At 39.8% G+C, this 8371-nt stretch overlaps 1 pseudogene; it reads left to right on the forward strand.

Moving 5' to 3' along the window:
- The first annotated feature begins 551 nt into the window (after positions 1 to 551).
- LOC115527992 lies at positions 552 to 4435 on the forward strand (annotated as a pseudogene).
- The last annotated feature ends 3936 nt before the right edge of the window (positions 4436 to 8371 follow it).

The raw sequence follows: 8371 nt of genomic DNA on the forward strand, positions 1-8371 counted from the left end.
ACAAGCCCTAAATGATAGCTGCCAATGGCTGTCTTTAGTGAACACTGAAAGGTCTCTAATTGGAAAAGCTGTTCTCCAAAATAGAACCGCCTTAGACATTATTATTGCCTCGCAAGGAGGTACCTGTGTCATTATAGAAACAGACTGTTGTGTGTTCATACCTGATGAGTCTGCTAATGTATCCTCTTTACTAAATCGCAGGAGGATGCAAATGAACTCTGAATAATCCTCAGCCTGGAGGACTCAGTAAATCAGTGGGCTCTTGGTGGGAAAAAAGTTACTTGTTTTGGGAATCATTATCTTAATCTGTGCCTTTTTTTTTTTTTAACGAACCTGAATTATTTCCATGGCATCTGCTTTCAAATGTAGCCAGATAGCTGCCAAATGAGCCACCTCCATACTAGTGAAGCCCCTTGCTGACCACGCCAGGCCCATCGCAGAAGAGGGAGGCATGAAAAATTTTAACATCCAGTCGGTCTTGAGGGTTGGAGTGTCTGGGAGGTCATCAAGAAGACATGGTCACAGGTTGACCGGCAAGTTGGCCCCGGGCCATGGGAGGCTCCTCCACCCTCTCCATCTTTGAAACATGCACCCTGCCTCCTGTTCCCAGAGCCGGCCACCTCCAAAGATGCCGCCTTGAGTGAGCAAGTGTTGTTGAGGCCATCTGAGCTGTATACATGATGGAGCCCTGTTAAGGTCTCTCTATAAATGTTTGAGATTATGGCGAGTAGGTGCAGAGATCCAGTGGTCTTGTGGCCACCTAGACAAGCCTCATAAGTAAGTCCCCTTGTGCATTAAACCTTCTGCCCACGGATCTGGATGGCTGCCTCTTTCCTTGGTTACCCCCTGCCCTCCGTGTACAAGGCCAATTTTAAGTTTCACCCAAGCAACTACGGAATTTGTGAACCAACATCTGTTGCCAGTAGACCTGCTTGCATGAAATGTTAAAAGAAGTTCTTTAGTGAGAAGGAAAATAAAATAGGTTGGGAACTCGGAGCTGTATAATGAAAGGAAAAGCATCAAAGAGGAAATAGGTGAAGGTGAAATGAAAGCTTTTGTTTTTCTTATTCTTTTTGAATAGTCACCATGCTATACGCTACATTCTCAGAACTTGTATCTCTCACAACTGGAAGTTTGTGCGCTTTGATCACCTTGTTTTCTTCTATTTTTCTTATTCTTAACTGATCTAACATAATGGATTGTTCAAAATGATAATGGCAAAGTATTTGATTATGTATGCTTATATATATGTGTTATGTGTATACAGATGTAGATGTAGATTTCCTTAGTAGAAGTAGAAGTGAAATGAATGACAACAATACAGGGACAGGAGGGAGCAATCAGTATTATTTTGTTATTATAAGAAATATGTCTATTATTTATTTTAGCAAATGCTAATCTCCTTATCCCAGAGAAAGGGGTGGGGGAATTTCAAAATTGGCTCAAGATTTTTTTTATAAGAGGTGTCAAAACAAAAATTAAGTGAAAGGAAAAAATTGTGTATTTTTTAAAGTTGACAAATCAGGTAAAAGAGAAAATATATTTTAATTTTCTTGTCAGAATGAAAGCTTAGCAATCAACAGGTTCCTAGTTTCAGAAGAATCCACCTATGTCAAAAGTAAGAGATGGACGGACCTACAGATGTAGGAAGCTGAAGGTTAATACTGACATAACTGGGAACCAGAATAGGAACACAGAGAAGTGGTCACAAGCTTCTCAATTAGTATTATCGGTGGCTGTTGCCATGTTATAAGTGTGTTCTATGGCCTTGTTGCAAACCGCGAGACATTTTTGCAAATAAATATTAATAAGTACATATGTATACAAGTTCTATGAGATGCATTCTAAGAAAATAATCCGTATTGGAAGCAACAGAAGTCTTTAAACTTATAAATTCAATATATGTTCTTAGCCTTTCTAAAATATCCAAATATCACATCATTTGAAAATTAATCCAATAATGTTTTCCAGAGTTTGTAAGCATTGGACTATTCACTAAAAGCTAAAGTCCTTTGTAAATACTTTAACAGCGGAATCTCACATAGAAGATGTGAATGTTGTATAATACTCTGATCCGAACACAGAAATTGATATAAAATCTAAGCAGAAGTAATATTGATTTTAATGGTAAAACCAAATGAGAACAAGCACACAAACATTCTCATTCTTAAAAAGTGGGGTGAGCTTATATGGTGCCAAAAGTACCCTAACACCAATTAGAAGATTCTTTTGGGCTCACCATAACAGTTCAACCAACAAAATCCTAAAATGAAAGAAAATTTTCTTCATCTGTAATATTTGTCATAGAACAAAAATCAACTATCAGAGAAGGGCACCTATATGTATGTGTATACACACACACACACACACACACATATTATTTTAAAACTTCAAATTAAGCATGGTAACTTTTAAATATTAAGTGTGTTGTATTTGGGGGGTGCCTGGGTGGCTCAGTTGGTTAAGCATCAGACTTCGCGGCTCAGGTCATGATCTCACAGCTTGTGAGTTCCTGTCCCGCATGGCGCTCTGTGCTGACAGCTCAGAGTCTGGAGCCTGCTTTGGATTCTGCATCTCCCTCTCTGCCCCTACCCCACTCATGCATTGTCTCTCTCTTAAACTTAAAAAAACTTGAAAAAAGTTTTTTAATAAACATATTGTATTTTTTAATTACTAGGTTATTTTATTTAGCAGTTATTTTGTGTATATATATCAAGTAAAAATTATTTTCCATTTTATTTTTGATGATTAGTTTTATGTGTTGGCTACGGTACCCAATTATTTAATCAAAGCTAATCTAGGTGTTGCTATAAAGATATTTTGTAGATGTTGTTAAAACCTACAATAATTTGACTTCAAGTAAAGAGGTTTGCCTTCAATGATACAGGTAGACTTCATCCAATCAGTAGAATGCTTTAAGGGCAAAACCTGAAATTTACCAAAGAAGAAGAAGAAATTCTGCCCCAAGACTAAAACCTCAAGCCCTCCAGCCTGCAGACCTGCCCTACAGATTTCAGACTTGCCAGCCCCAACAAGCACAAGTCGATTCCTTAAAATTAATCTCTTAACACACACACACACACACACACACACACACACACACACACACACACATTGATTTTTGTTTCTCTGGAGAACCCCCACTGATATAGTACTGAAATATAACATCTTAATACAGTATTTGTACATAATACTAACACCTACCTGTTATGCTTATATTTTTACCAAAAAAAACTTTAAAACTGTCAGTTAATCCTGTACTAGAAAAAAAAATGACTTCTTGCCTATTATTGTGATTATTTGTTATCATTTCCCAAGAGTAACGTGTGTCAGGAGTTTAGAAACATGAATAAGCATTTATCCACAGAGAATAGAGTGGAATAGAATCTGAACTAGTCAAATCCTGTTAAGAATATATTTGGGGGGGGGGGGGCTCTTCCGCCACCATTTGAAATCCAGCTCCATACAATGCTCTGCCACAGCTGTTGCCGTGACCCAGACTGCGCGCCAGGAACCCCCCACCCTGCCCCCCGCAGCCCACAGCTCCACCACCATGCAGGACATGAACGAGTACAGCAGCATAGAGGGATTCGCAGAGGGATCCGAGATCAACCGCGAGCAAGAATCCGCAGGATGACGGCAAAATGTTTATTGGAGGCTTGAGCTGGGATACAAGCAAGAAAGACCTGACAATATTTGTCTCGATTTGGGGAAATTGTAGACTGTACAATAAAAACAGATCCAGTGACTGGAAGCTCGAGAGGATTTGGATTTGTGCTTTTCAGAGACGCTGCTAGTGTTGATACGGTTTGGGAACTGAAAGAACACAAACTGGATGGCAAATTGATAGACCCCCAAAAGGGCCAGAGCTTTAAAAGGGAAAGAACCTCCCAAAAAGGTGTTTGTGGGTGGATTGAGCCAAGGTACTTCTGAAGAACAAACTGAAGAACATTTTGGAGCCTTTGTAGATATTGAAAATATTGCACTTCCCGTGGAGACAAAACCAAATGAAAAAGGACTTTGCTTTATCACATATACCGATGAAGAGCCAGGAAAGAAATTGTTAGAAAGCAGATATCATCAAATTGGTTCTGGGAAGTGTGAAATCCAAGTTGCACAACCCAACGAGGTCTATAGGCAGCAACAGCAACAACAAAAAGGAGGAAGAGGTACAGTGGCTGGTGGACAAGGTGGTACGAGGGGTCATGGGCAAGGTCAGGGCCAAAACTGGAACCAGGGATTTAATAACTGTGATGATCAAGGATATGGAAATTACGATAGTGCCTTTGGTGGTGGTCAAAACTGTGGTGGCTGTGGCTGTGATTATACCGGGTATAACTAGGGAGACTATGGGTATGGACACAGATATGCAGACTACAGTGGCCAACAGAGCACTGAAGGCAAGGCTTCTCGAGGGGGTGGCAAGCCATACTAAAGGAGGACTTTGGAGAAAACAGGAGGAGACTGCTAAACCCATCTTGCAGGACGGACGGCATTGAAGATCAGCCTTCTGTTGATCTAAGGTGATTATTTTGTAAAAGACTTCCTAGCGTACAAGACACAACTGTGTCCAACTGTATATAGCCGCCAGTTAGTTTTCTTTGTTTTTACTCTGTCTTTTGCTCTCTGTATTATGACTCAGTGTGGAGTTGTGTTTATACAAATTTTATTTGTGTGATTTCATGTTAAACCTCAAATAAATGCTTCCTTATGTGATTGTTTTTCTGCATCAGGTACTAAAAAGCTCTGTAAAAGTGTAACTGAAAATAAACAATAATTAAGGCACAGTTTATTTTGTAGGGAATATTGGTCCATAGGGAGAAACAGTGGTCCTTTTTTGAATAGCCAGCTACAGTGTCCCCCTGTTCCCCATTTTTCTTAGATGTATTCTATATTCTGAGGCTTCATTTCCCCGCTAACTGAGGTTTCCACCACACCTTTAATGTTTCTCTGTGCATTTGGATACCTTGTCATAGTGTTGTCATTAGTGGAAGCTTTCTAGCCGACCGTGAATCTTCTGGATTATATTGTGAAGAAGTGTGCCTTTTTAGCACAAAGCATGTTGGTAGTTCCTTTTCATAAATAGAAGCAATTGTGCTTTGTTCCTGTCTCTGGAAAGCCATTGGTTATGATACACTCAATCAGAATCTGGTCTGTTAGAAAGAGCTTTGGCTAATCGTAATACCATGACATTACTTGTTTTCTTGATTAAAACATCCAGATATACCCAGGGAAAAGGCAGTGTTAAACAGTGTGTTGGAGCCACAGTTTAAGAGTATCAGAAATTGCTACAAGGATTTTGGCAGAGAGGTATGAAGTGGTTAAAATTTGAGCAAAAGTGAGATGCAGATACTTGAAGTAGGGACTTGAGGAAGTCGGTTGTATTCTACTGGTATTGTCGCAGCAAGCACCAAACTGAACCAAATGTTTTCTTGTGGGGCGTTTTTTAGGAAGCTATATTGGGTGTTAACTGTTAATGTGGTGTGAGCTCTTAGAAAAAGTCATGCTAGTAGGTTTCATCATTTTTAATGCATTAGTGCTTGAGCTGCGTAGTTAAACATCCCATATTCAGACATAGGAAGGAGTAGTGGGGAAAAGTATACTTTAAATTTTATGTATGTCGATGCAAATCTAAGGTGACCCGAGTTATTACAACAGATTTTCCTGGTGAATCAAAAAGCAGTTTTAACTGTAGATTTTGAAGAATTTCCTGGGTAAATTTAAGCTTTAAATTTTATATTCAGTGTCCTTGGATTTAAGGTTTTTTTGTTTTGTTTCTGTGGTTCTACATTAGCCTTTAGGATTGGCATACGGGTTCTTGTGCAGAGTAGTTGACCTCACCTTCCAGGAAATGTAAATTTTTTATGCTGCTGAACCTGCCTTTTGTTTTATTTGGTGCCTGCAACTTTCTTTGTTTAATGATGTTTGTACTTGCTAGCTATCAAGTCATAATGCACTTGGCCTTGTTTTGCTCTTGTTTTGCTGTTTGACCTTAAACCTAGGCCAAGTACCAATGTTGGTTATTGCAAGGGACTGCTTATTCTTTCAACAGGCAACCTTAGGGAACAAGGGAGATTTTCATTTTAAGTTATGTTGTCAAAGTCTGTCGGTGCAGTGTCTAGGGCAGTGAATCCTGTTAAGTTCAAATTTATGATTAGGTGACAAGTTGACGTTGAGATTGATTGTCCTTTCCCTGATCAAAAATTAATAAAGGTTTTTAAACAAACAAACAAAAAAATGTTTGGGGGCATTATTCTCATGGGTTTTTTTGGAGAAAACTCAGGGACTACTGGGTGTGGAGGGGCAGCCATCAGAAGGGAGCATTGTTCCCTTGCTGTCAAATTCTAGTCTTCACCTATACTGGCTGACTTCACACTTGATTTATACATCAGGTCTCTATATACAGCTTTATTCAAACATAGGATCCCACTGCTGCAGATTGAAAATCATTGCCTTGCCAGATAAATCACAATCAGGTTAGATCGGAGGCATATGGGTAATAGAAGTGAGGAAATGGAGGGGCGCCTGGGTGACTTAGTAGGTTCGGCAACTGACTTAAGCTTAGGTCGTGATCTCACAAGTTGTGAGTTCAAGCCCCACACAGGACTCTATGCTGACAGCTCAGAGCCTGGAGCCTGCTTTGGATTCTGTCTCCCTCTCTCTCTGCCCCTCCCCCATTCCCTCCCTCCCTCCCTCCCTTTCTCTCTCTCTCTCTCTCTCTCTCTCTCTCTCTCTCAAAAATAAGTAATAAAACATTATTATTTTTTTTAAAGAAGTGAGGAAATGGATACCGCATAAACAACCCAACCTCTCCTTCCTTTTTATAAAGAAAATGTCACAGATTTTTGAAGTCCGAGTTTGGGAGCTATTTTCCTCTTTCCTAAAACACAGCCATTATTTTAGATAGAAAAGTTTTCCCAGGTCAGAAACTTTCTTCAGAGTTTTTTTTTTCTTTTGATTTTTTTTAAATAAACAAGTTCTCGAGAATTATCAAAATTAATTTTACAAAAGGAAAATATCATTTTAATGTGAGAAATCAATATGAATAAATATTAAATTATCCTTAATTTCTGTTTTCTTCCCTCCGTTGTCCTAATTGTTTAAGAATCTCCTAGAGCTGGTGTTCGTCTTCGCCTTTGCCACATTCTGCTTCTGTGGTTATGATTCCATCAGGTTTTCCACTCTAATAAAATCTCTGTTTGTGGATTTATAATTTCATTTCAAGTCTTCCCTGCAGAATGACAACCTTTGCCCAGGAGACAGCTTCTTTATTTTAAATTCAAGAGGAATATGCCAAGTAGGTTTCTCACTAATACACATATAGCTCAGTGTTCCTTTAGTAAGATGTTATGTTTATTTTTTCATAATTCAGCAACTGATTTAGTATTAGGCCTCTTTAGAAAATCTGAACTCAAGAACAAGGCAGGTCCTCACTCAGCCATCATCAAAATAATGCACCGAGGTTTAGCGTCTTGATATGCTCAAGCCTTACGTTTCTAAATCATTTAATGTGACCTTACCTTCTTGGAGAATGGAGAGATTTCCTGAGGCTAAGCCAGTTAAAGTTGCTTGGCATTTGTGCTATTTTGGGAGGTAATAAGCTATTCCCTCCGTGTTCAGTGTCACAGACCCCAGTGTTTACACCATATTATAAAACCTGATGACAGACAGCATAGCACCAGCTGGCAATGTGACCTTTCTCTCCCTTAGTGATTCTGTACAAAGCAGGCCCTTTCCTCTTTGTCTTTCTGCATTCTCCCTCCGTATAGTCTTGGCCTCAGCTTTTGTAGAATCAGTGAATTAAATGAGATTATACAGATGAGACAGAGTGAGTGTGATTGAAAGTATTTGTATGACTTGATGGCCACCTGAAGTCTTAGCTTCCTCTCCTGATGCCTGATGCCTGATGCCTTCATTTTCTTTATTTGGTTGATAGGCAACAGGGTAAAGTGAGAAGTGTGTGCCTTGTGACAATAGATCTGGATTTGAGTTCATGTCAAAACAGGAACTAGTGATGAATGATGGCAGAGCGATTTGGCCTGTCTGAGCTTCAGGTCCCTCATCTGTAAACTGGGGGGTTAAAATACCCACTTCTGGAGGCGCCTGGGTGGCGCAGTCGGTTAAGCGTCCGACTTCAGCCAGGTCACGATCTCGCAGTCCGTGAGTTCGAGCCCCGCGTCGGGCTCTGGGCTGATGGCTCAGAGCCTGGAGCCTGTTTCTGATTCTGTGTCTCCCTCTCTCTCTCTGCCCCTCCCCCGTTCATGCTCTGTCTCTCTCTGTCCCCAAAATAAATAAACGTTGAAAAAAAAATTAAAATACCCACTTCTGAATGTATCTTTATGAGTGTTATAAAGTGTTGGCATCCAGTAGG

This window comes from Lynx canadensis, chromosome D3 (assembly GCF_007474595.2).
Source record: "Lynx canadensis isolate LIC74 chromosome D3, mLynCan4.pri.v2, whole genome shotgun sequence".
Taxonomy (NCBI): Eukaryota; Metazoa; Chordata; class Mammalia; order Carnivora; family Felidae; genus Lynx; species Lynx canadensis.